This window comes from Pan paniscus, chromosome 5 (genome assembly GCF_029289425.2).
Source record: "Pan paniscus chromosome 5, NHGRI_mPanPan1-v2.0_pri, whole genome shotgun sequence".
NCBI lineage: Eukaryota > Metazoa > Chordata > Mammalia > Primates > Hominidae > Pan > Pan paniscus.
The window spans coordinates 32,604,764-32,616,764 of NC_073254.2; the positions used below are offsets into that span (position 1 = coordinate 32,604,764).

At 37.8% G+C, this 12,001-nt stretch overlaps 1 protein-coding gene and 1 pseudogene across 9 annotated transcripts in view; one reads left to right on the plus strand and one right to left on the minus strand.

The window, feature by feature from the left end:
* KIF13A (kinesin family member 13A) overlaps window positions 1-12,001 on the minus strand; it is a 243,532-nt gene that overhangs the window by 199,768 nt on the left and 31,763 nt on the right. The window lies entirely within an intron of this gene.
* On the plus strand, window positions 7,795-11,191 carry LOC134730488 (small ribosomal subunit protein eS12-like; annotated as a pseudogene).

The following is a 12,001-nucleotide window of genomic DNA, read 5'->3' on the forward strand; positions in this document are numbered from 1 at the left end:
CATTTTTAACAGGTTTCAAGAGGACTCTGATGCTGCTGATCTGGGAAGCACATTTTGAGAATTCACCTTCACTGATTCTGTCTTCCACAGAAAGCACATTTTTTCTGTTCATATTATATCAATTTACAATAACTAAACTCTATAAAGCCAAATACTACTGGTTTTGGTAATTTACAACTCAACGGGGAGGCGTGGAAGTGCGTGGCATGCAACTGGGATGTTCATGGTCAGCGAACCCACCCAGCATGAGCATCAGTAGACTTATGTCATAGAAGGAATTGAGAACACCAGTTAATGCAGTGAACTGGTTAAATGGAGATCAGTTCAGAAAGCCTCAACCACATTAAGTTGATGCTTATAACTTTTCTGCATCTACCCAACACAAAGCAGAAAAGAATCATGAGCTAGAAGTATATGGTTTTCCAATAATTATACACCTGTTGAAGATTTTTCTCTTTATGTGGCATCTCCAACTCTACGTTATTATCTATACAGGGTAATCAATTTGGCTTTAATTTGTAGGTATAAAAATTCCCCGTGGAGATTTGACATGTGAGCCTTACCGCCTTTACCGCTGACATCCTCTGAGAAATCACAAAGTAATTTGTGATTCAATGCTTTATGTAACTTTAACTTTCTTTCAAAACTTCACCCTGTTTTCTGAGGAGTTCCAGTTAATTGATCCATACACACTCAAGTTCTTATAGATGAAAACTCAGGACAGTGGAACACATTTCTGAGTGCCCTCCTGAGTTCAGTATACCCCCAAATCCATTTACACTCCATTAAATAACAAGCATATATGCTAGAACACAAGTTACCATTCCCCGACCCTGGGTTATCTAGCTGCACTAATAAACCAAGAAAAGGTTAACCAATTGTGACAGCTTATCAAGACCTCCAGAAAAAGATTCAACTCCAATTGCACACACATGAACAGGAGGCCAAAGACAAAGTAGCTGGCCCCTCTTGTCCCACTCCTCCCCAAATTAACTCCCCTGTCTAAACCACACAGGCACTGAGAGGCAGCAGAAGCCCAGGGCATAAAACAAAACAGAAACAAAAAACACGTAGAAATTCCAGCTCAATTTCACTTCCAAAATCTAAAGAAAATATTTCTATTTATTTATAAAATATATAACCCATTATCTTTGCATCTGATTATTCTATGCTTGCTTCTCTTCTTGATCAAAAGAAATGAAAGATATAAACACCAATGGGGGGGGAAAAAACTATCATTAGCAAACAAAATTACTATCTATAAAGAAAAGCCAAGACAAAAAAAGATATCAGAATTAATGAGAATTTAACAAAGTTACTGCCTATAAGTATATACTAAAGTCGACAGCTACAAGAAAACAGAGAATGTAACTTAAAATGACCACTTCTAGGTTGGGCACAGTGGTTCACATCTGTAATTCCAGCACTTTGGGAGGCCAAGGTGGAAGGATCATCTGAGCTCAGCAGTTTGAGACCAGTCTGGGCAACATGGCAAGATCCTGTCTCTATTTAAAAAATTAAAAGTATTTTAAAAATGTTAAAAGTGACTACTTTTGGTATATTTATGCAATTGAATACCATACAGCAATAAGAATGAACAATCTAGAACTACAACTAGATGATCACAAAAATAACACTGAACGAAAGAAGCTAGATACAGAAGAGCACATACTGTATGATTCCATTTATGTAAGGTGCCAAAATAGGCTAAACTGACTCATGATTTTAAAAGTCAGGACAGTGGCAGCCCTTGGGGATGTTAGTAACAGGAAAGAAACAAGAGGATTGTTTCTAGGGAGCTGCTAATGTTATTTTTTGATCTAGGTCCGGAGTTTAACTTGAAAATTCAGCATACATACAGAAAAAAATGCATGTATCATATTATACTTCAATTAAAAAAATTAAAATACCACTTGTGATAGAAAAAAAAATTTAAGTACCCAGATACAAATCTAACAAAAAAGATGCAAAAACCTTAAAGACTTTTTTACGTAAAATTTTTATTGCTAAAGAAGAACTAAATAAACAGATATACCATGTTTTCAAATCAGAAAATCCAACACTGTAAAGATGCCAATTCTTTTCACATTGAACTATGTGTCCAGTGCAATCCCAAAATAGTTTTTAATGGCATCTATAAGAATGACCAAGCCACCCCTATAGCAGAACACAATGAAGAAACTGGTCCTACAGTTATCAGTACTGCAGTGTGGCACTGCCTCAGAGACAGACAAACAGAACACTGAAACAGAAGAGACGGCCCTGAAAATGATCCTCAGTTATCTGGAAACCTAGTCTGATAGAACCAGTATCAAAGATCAGGCTGGACTATTCAATAAATAGTGCTAGGATAATAGGTTATCTTGATGGGGGGAAATTAATCTCTACTTCATACCATTTAAAAAAATCAATTTCAAGGATTTAAATGTGAATTGTAAAGCTTAAGACTTTTAGAAGGTATAAGAGAGTATATGTATGAGCTTAGAAAAGAACTTTTAAAAACATGACACATACAGCATTAACCCTTTACAAAAAATAGGGATGAAGTCTTGCTTTGTTGCCAAGGCTGATCTTGAACCCCTAGGCTCAAAGCGATCCTCCCACCTCAGCCTCCCAAAGTGCTGGGATTACAAGTATGAGCCACCACATTTAGCCGATAAAGCATCCATCTTAAAAGTAAAGGGTAAACTTCACTATTTTAAAAATCAGAACTTCTAATAATCAGAAAATAAATAAAACCAAGCAAAAACAGAAGCCACAAACTGGAAAAAGATTTTGCATATAACAAAAGATTAATATACACAATATGTAAGTAACACCAAGGAATCAATTTTAAAAGGCCAAAAAAAAAAAAAAAGAGAAAATGAGTAAAAAGAGAGCAGGTGCTTTTCAAAAGAAAACAAATGAATGGCTGATAAATATATGAAAAGATGTTCCATTGCACTGTAATGCAGGAAATGCAAATTAAAACCACAATAAAATATCATTTCACATGCTCTGCATCAGTAAAAATTTTAAACTCTGATAATATTAAGTACTGTCATTATCTTATACTACTAGTGATATTAACTACTTACGAAATCAATTTTACATGCACATAGTAAAGTTTAACATGCACATATGCTATGATCCAGCAATCCAAATGTTCATAGCAGCACTGTTCATAAAAGCCCCAAACTGGAAACTACCCAAATGTCCATCAACAATGAAAGGATGAACTGTAGTATATTCATACAATGGAATACCATGCAACAGCAAAAGTGAATTCAGCTATGTGCATCAACACGGACAAATGAATCTCAAGAACAAAGTTGACTGTGCAGGTGGTTGCACAACTGTATATACATTTATCAAAGCTCATCGAAACTGTACACTTAAAATGGGTGAATTTTTATTATATGTAAATTATACCTCAATAAAGCTATTTCAAAAACAGATGAGCAAACAAAGTGGGACGAAAAGTTCAAAAAGTAGCATTCCATTTACAAAAATATTAAAACCAGGCAAATATAATATTAAAGTTGTTAAATTATAAAGAAAACTAAGGCAAATAAATATAAAATTCAGGATAGTCATTTCCTTTCACAGGTACAATGGGAAGGAGTGGAAATGGGAATAAGTGATATGAGACCAAAAAGTACAAGTTGGGTGGTGATACAAGGTACTTACATTTTTTTCTGAACTGTTGAAACCAAATATATAAGTTATATACTTCTTCATTATACATGCAATGAATTTTTTAAATAAAGCAAATTTAAATACTTCTATTTTTAAAAGATCAACATAAGGAGAATAAACTTATTTTAGCAAAATTTGATAATACATAATAATTAAGGCTAGCTACTTTTTCTTTCAGCTTCCTTCTTAACTTCAAAAGTTCAAAACTTCATTGCCTGTTAAATTTCCTGAATTTGGTAATAGTCTTAGAAAATACACCAAGAGTTGGGCGCGGTAGCTCACGCCTGTAATCCCAGCACTTTGGGAGGCCGAGGTGGGTGGATCACCTGAGGTCAGGAGTTTGAGACCAGCCGACCAGCCTGGGCAACACGGTGAAACCCTATCTCTACTAAAAATACAAAAAAAAATTAGCCAGGCATGGTGGCGGGTGCCTGTAATCCCAGCTACTCAAGAGGCTGAGGCAGGAGAATCACTTGAACCTAAGAAGTGGAGGTTGCAGTGAGCCGAGATTGTGCCATTGCGCTCCAGCCTGTGTGACAAGAGCAAAACTCTGCTCAAAAAAAAAAGAAAGCACACCAAGTATTAAGGGCTAAAGGGCTGTATGATGTATTTCACCTACTCTCAAAGAGTTCAAACAATAAATTATATTTTTTCCACAAATATTTGATAAGGCAAATGCAGCAAAGCTTTAAAATGTGTAAGTCTGCTATTCTTGCAACTTCTTATTTTTTCAAAATTAAAATTGTGTTGTCCAAGGAGAGACTAGAAACTCAGCACAGGAAACATCATTTAATACTGAGAATATACTTTTAATGTCTCTATCCTACTTTTTTCTATTCTATTTTGTTTTTATTTTAATGAATCACATAACCGAGTTACTTGCTCTCCCTTGACTGGTCTCAGACTAAAAGATGCTGAAATAGCCAGACTGAAGGATCAGAACAGGCTTGACTTGAAGAGATTCATTACCAAAGTGTCCTAGGCTAAAGTTAATTGTCACTGAGTAGTCGAGTGGTTTTACATGGCACCAAAAGTGGTGGCACTTTGGGAGAAGACTCTGTAGATGAACAAATTTCTATTTTAAAAGAGCACAGTTTTCTTTGGAAAATAAAATACAGAGTCAAATTACTCCCAACTTCAGAAAAAATGACAGAAGTCAACTCACTCTCTTAATACTGTAGCTTTTCTAAAGCAAAATAAGTTATGCTGCATGAACACGGAACAGAAACATTTTGGCTCCCAAATTTGACACAGTACCACGTATCATCCATTTACTTTTTTTTTTTTTTTTTGAGACAAGTCTCACTCTGTCATCCAGGCTGGACTGCAGCAGCGTGATCTCGGCTCACTGGGACCTCTGCCTCCAGGTTCAAGCGATTCTCTGCGTCAGCCTCCTGAGTAGCTGGAATTACAGGCACCCACCACCATGCCTGGCTAATTTTTGTATTTTTTGTAGAGATGGGGTTTCACCATGTTGGCTGGGCTGGGCTGGTCTCAAACTCCTGACCTCAAATGATCCAGCCGTTTCGGCCCCTCAAAGTGCTAAGATTACAAGCGTGAGCCACCTCGCCTGGCCCAAACATCTTTTTTCCTTTTTTATATTGATAGTATAAACAGGTTATGCAATAGCGAGTGAGCATAAGCCCTTTGAAAGCAAAATCCACACTCTAATAAATACTTTTTGACTAACAATAAACAGCCTTTTGCCTTTCTTACATTATATTCAATACGAATACACATGTCAAATGTACAATATACAACATGATCTAAAGAAAAATAAGATCAGATGAGAAGGGAATGTACACCATCTCAAAGGAGATGCTAAAACTCGCCGACCACTATACATCATAGCTCATTACAAATTTGCATTAGTCTCCTCTGGGTCAAAAAGGCACTTTTCATAGAAAAATTTATCGTGCCCTGGTTTGTCAAAAGTATAAATCTTTTAGGAAAAAGTCGCCAGAGTATACCATAGCTCATTGATAAGTTAATTACTAGTGGGACAAAGCATGTGACCAACGGCTTTGGAGAAGGCTCTGTTTAATATTTATTACAGTAACCACAAAAGCCTTCCTGCTATGAATTAAAGACACCATCAACATTTTAATTCTGGCTACTGAGTGATTAGAGAAATAGTAAGTAGCTGCTGATATATTTCAGCACTTTAATATAAACAACTGTAACTGTCTGGAGACCTTAACTGCATACAGGGTCTCTAAATGTATTTAGTTGTTAGTGCAGGTCTCTTAAGGGGTAAAGGGGAGGAGACAGGAAAGGAAAAGAAAAACATACTTCTAAACACCATCACAAAATACACCTGTCACCAGTTCTTAATTTTCTTGAGTTTCAGAAGCCTTTGAAATTTTGATCAAAGACATGAAGTCTCACTCTTAGAAATTGTATATGCATACACACACTTTTACTTTTAATGTCAGGGGGTTCACTGCCTTCAGTTTAAATGTCCTGCACTACACAGTCATTATACTACATATACAGTAATAAAAAAACAAGTGCCAACTCGAGTTTTTAAGCCTAAAGAATGACAAACTAAGAGGTCATCTAAACAGAGTTAAGAGATAACAAATGCACTATTGGTGGTTTTAAAAGTAATAATTATAATGATTTTCACATTCATAAAACACACTGATTAACTAACATATTTCCTACAAAATGCAGTCACAAACTTATTTTAGCTAGCTCCCTTAATCCTAAACAAAGACTTGTACTGGGACAATTATTAATTACAACCAATTTACTGGGCACTCACAATGCAAGGGTCTGTTGAAAACAAAAACTACTGACCCAAATAGTTTTCCTAGGATATATAGTCTGTGGTATACTGCTCTAATTGTTTAACTTAATCCATGTTCTTTTGTAAATCCTTGTTCAAATGTAAATTACATCTGGCAGAGTCTCAGAGTGTGAGTATCTGATTTTTCCTGTTGATCTCCATAAATACAAAATTACAAATCTCTGCTTCCTCATATATAAGTAAAAGAAGAGCTGAGAACAAGCTGATTCAGTTCAAACAAACCAGAAGGGATTTAAACAAATCTAAGCACAAACCTTATATATTTGGTTAGAGGAAAAGAAGATTAAAAATATAATGACTCACAGACATGTGCTTTCAGAAAATGATTTATTAATGGATTACCAAATAAAACTCTGTAATTATGAATTTCACTGGTCAAATTTACCTTCTTACACTCTTTAGGACCAACAGATAGAAGAACATGTACACAAACACACATTCCTTTCTTATACCCCATTTGTTGGATGAATGCCCCACAGGATTTTAACAAAAGCATTATTTATCCAACAGCTGAGCATCTTAACAAAATTAAAAAGCAATAACTATCTCTCAATCTGAGGAATTCAACTTTATGTGTCTAAGAGTCCTCAAATACACTTTTAATCATGCCTAAAAAAGAAATATATGACAAAAAATACTCAAAAGATACTTAGAAATAACCCTTATCCACACAACTAGAAAAATCTCTGATTACTAAAGGACTTTTAAATCTTTCTTAATTTTGCATTTCTTAAAATAATTTCTCAAAAAATACAACACTATTGAACATAAATGACTAAATGTGTGGGATAATTAGAAACAACTGTATCCACCCACCCAGAAAAATCTCTAATTACTAAAGGACTTTTAAAACTTTCTTAATTTTAAATTTCTTAAAATAATTTCTCAAATGAATATAACACTATTGAACATAAATGACTAAATATATGGGCTATCACAAACCCACTTTAGTAGTACACCTAAGGACACCTAAGGAATTGTACTTATTATATAACACTTTGCCAACCATCCATTTATTCATATGTGGGGTCTGATGCAATTCACCTCACGCCACTTTAATTTTTTATTTTTTTGAAGACAGGGTCTGGCTCTGTCACCCAGGCTGGCGTGCAGTGGCTCAAACAGCTCACTGGAGCCTCCTGCCTCAGTCTCCTGAGTAGCTGGGACCACAGGTATGCACCACCACGTCCAGCTAATTTTAAACAAATTTTTTGTAGAGATGGGGTTTTGCCATGTTGCAAAGGCTGGTCTTGAAATCCTCGGCTCAAGTGATCCTCTTGCCTTGGCCTCCCAAAGTGCTGGAATTAGAGATGTGAGACACTGTGACCAGCCTCAATTTTTTTAAAAAAAACAGCTTTAAGATATAATTTATATACCATACAATTTACCCACTAAAAGTGTCCAATTCAGTGATTTTTAGCATATTCACAGAGTTATGTGGCTATCACCACAACTGCAGAACATTCTCAATACCCCCCTCAAAAAATGCCATATCCATCGGCAGTCACTCTCCATTTCCCCCAATTCCCCCAAGCCTAGGCAACCATCAATCCACTTTCCGTCTCCACGAATATGTCTGCTCTGGACATTTCACATCAATGGAATCATACAATACATGGTTCTTTATGACTGCTTATTTCACTTAATGTTATGTTTACAAAAAGTTCATCAATGTTATATATGGCATGTCACCACTTTAATCCATTTTATAAATTCCACTGTATGAATATATCACATATTCTTCATCAGTTGATGGACATTTGGTGCCTCATTACAAAAATCTTTTTTCTTAAAAGAATTTTTTGTAGCCTTCCAAAAAATACCTTTATTTACAATTTTTGTAGAAGCAATTTGGCAATTTATATTTACAATTTAAATGCTCATAGTCTTTTCCTAATTTATATTAAGAAACTATAATTTGCCCGGCGTGGTGGCTCACGCCTGTAATCTCAGCACTTTGGGAGGCCGAGGTGGGCAGATCATGAGGTCAGGAGATGGAGACCATGCTGGTTAACATGGTGAAACCCCGTCTCTACTAAAAATACAAAAAAATTAGCCGGGCGTGGTGGCAGGCTTCTGTAGTCCCAGCTACTCGGGAGGCTGAGGCAGGAAGATGGCATGAACCCGGGAGGCAGAGCTTGCCGTGAGCCGAGATAGCGCCACTGCACTCCAGCCTGGGTGACAGAGCGAGACTCCGTCTCAAAAAAAAAAAAAAAAAAAAGAAAATATAATTTATATTAAGAAAATAATTGGCCAGGTGTGGTGGCTCATGCCTGTAAACCCAACACTGCGGGTGGCTGGGGTTGGGGGATCGCTTGAGGCCAGGAGTTTGAGACCAGGCTGGGCAACATGGCAAGATTCTGCCTCTACAAAAAATTTAAAAATTAGCAAGGCTTAGTAGTGTGCTCGCACCTGTGGTCTTAGCTACTCAGGAGGCTGAGGTCGGAGGATCCCTTGAGCCCAGGAGTTTGAGGCTACAGTGAGCTATGACCACACCACTCACTGCACTCCAGTCTGGGTGACAGGGAGAGACTCTGTAAGAAAAGAAAAGCCGGGCGTGGTGGCTCATGCCTGTAATCCCAGCACTTTGGGAGGCTGAGGCAGGCAGATCACGAGGTCAGGAGATTGAGACCATCCTGGCTAACACGGTGAAACACCGTCTCTACTAAAAATACAAAAAATTAGCCAGGTGTGGTGGTGGGCGCCTGTAGCCCCAGCTACTCAGGAGGCTGAGGCAGGAGAGTGGCGCGAACCTGGGAGGCAGAGCTTGCAGTGAGCCGAGAGAGCGCCACTGCACTCCAGCCTGGGCGACAGAGCAAGACTCTGTCTCCAAAAAAAAAAAGAGAAGCGAAGCGAAGAGGGGAAGAGAGGAAGAGGAGAAGAAGAGAGGACCGGAGGGGAGAGATGGTTAACAGGGATATAACAGGAATATATTAATGATGCTTTCTGGAGCACTGTTTACAGTGAAAAATTGGAAACAGTCTAAATGTCCATCATTAGGGGATTAAGCAAAGAAATTATCATTCATCCATATAATATAATATAGGAATTAAAAAGAATGAAGTAGACACCCATATATTAACATGGAAAGGAAGGCATTATTCTGTTAAGTTAAAAAAGCAGGTTAGAGAACAGTTCATATAGATGATATTATTTATGCAAAACATATGCATACATACATATACACGGGTACCTGAACACACACCCATATTCTCTCTTTCTCAAAGAATACACTCCAAACTTTTAGGAATGATTACTCTTAGACAGTAAAAGGGAAGAAAGGAGATTTTTTATTATTTCTCCTCTCTTAACCAGGAAGAAAAGCAGGGGAAAAAAAAATCTTTAAAGCCCCAGATGTCATGTAATGGAAATTACAAAAATTCCTTGGGTTCTTTCTCTGCCTCCACCAAGTTCAGAGGCGGAGGCTTGGGTGCACTGAAGATTCCCTATCACCAGTAAACCACCGGCATGGCCGAAGAAGGCACTGCTGCTGCTGGTGTCATGGATGTTAATACTGCTTTACATGAGGATGGCCAAGCACGTGGAATTCACAAAGCTGGCAACTTTAGACAAGCACCGAGCCCATCTTTGTGTGTTTGCACCCAACTACGATGAGCCTGTGTATATCAAGTTGGTGCAGGCCCTTTGTGCTGAATACCAAATCAACCTAATTAAGGCTGATGACGACAGGAGACTAGGGGAATAGGTAGGCTTCTGTAAAACTGACAAAGGAAAAACCCCATAAAGTGGCTGGTTGCAATTGTGCAGTTGTGCTGTAGGACTATGGCAAAGAATCTCAGGTCAAGGATGTCACTGAAGAGTACTTCAAATGCAAGAAATGAACAAATAAAAAATTTTGCTCACATTCCTCAAAAAAAATTTTTTTTTCTTGGAAACGGATTTAAAACAATCTGATCGGTTGGGTGCGGTGGCTCACACCTGTAATCCCAGCACTTTGGGAGGCCGAGGCAGGCAGATCATGAGGTCAGGAGATGGAGACCATCCTGGCTATCACGGTGAAACCCTGTCCCTACTAAAAATACCAAAAAAATTAGCCAGGCGTGGTGGCGGGCACCTGTAGTCCCAGCTACTCGGGAGGCTGAGGCAGGAGAACGGCGTGAACCCGGGAGGCGGGCTTGCTTGCAATAAGCCAAGGTGGCGCCACTGCACTCCAGCCTGGGCGACAGAGCGAGACTCCATCTCAAAAAAAAAACAAAACAATCAGATCAGCATTTTTCTAACATCTAATAAACTCATATAGCTCAAGGAGGTGATTGAAGGTTTTCACAAATTCCCTCATCCCTTAGACTAGCTGCTCAATAAATAGCAGCTGACTAAATAAGCTACCAGTGTTACATTTTAAGTATAATACACAGCATAATTTAAAATATAATATTAGGCTTCTCTGGAAAAATTTTTCTTAGTTTTCACATTAATAACCTGATTTTACATTCTTTTCAATATTATATCTTCCTTTATAAGACATTTTCACAACCCAAAACTAAATTGTCTATTACATGCATTTTTACAAGGATTTTTTGTTATTGTTTATATTGTTGTTAGAGACAGGATCTCACTCTTCTTGACCAGGCTGGAGTGCAGTGTTGCGACCACAGCTCACTGTAGCCTCAAACTCATGGGCTCAAGGGATCCTCCCTCCTTAGCCTCCTGAGTAGCTGGGACCACAGGCACACAGCATCACACCTGGCTAATTAAGAAAAAAATTTTTTTAAGAGACGGGGTCTTGCTATGTTGTCCAAGCTGGTCTCAAACTCCTGGCCTCAAGTAACCCTTCCACCTTGGCCTCCTAAAGCACTGGCATTACAGGTGTATGCCACCACACCAGGCTCATTTAAAAAAACTTTTTTTGTAGAGATGGAATATCGCTCTACAAAAAATGCTGGTGCCCAGGTTGGTCTTGAATTCATGGGCTCAAGCGATCCTCCTGCCTCCACCTCCCAAAGTGCTGAGATTACAGATGTGAGCCACGGCACCTGGCCCACAAGTATTACTATACATGTCTTTACATTCAGAATCACTGAATATGAGAATTGATCTGGTCTAATCTACTTGATGTACAAACGGACACTAGTTTCCACAGGTGTTAAAGTTACTCCAGATCCTTCTATTAGTAGCGAAGCCAGAACTAGAACCAAGAACCTGGGTTTCTACCTGTTTTGATTTAAATATAACAATAACAAACTCTATTCTACCAATTCAACACCCACTCTGCCTTCTTTCATTCATGAAGTGCTCACTTGAGTAACTGATAGGGCAAAGTTTCATGTAGACTTTTGCTGCTTCACACCAATCTGGATATCTGACGAAACAAATTACCTATACAATAAGTAAAATCTTCCCTATAATTTCCACAAATATATTTGAAGAAGTGATTTTCTTGTGCCCATAAGACAATGTGCATTCACTATATTGGATGTAATACAAAAAGTAGCCATTTCTGGGTTTAAATTTGTCTTATTTAAGAACAGCAGGGCAACTAATCTTAATGAT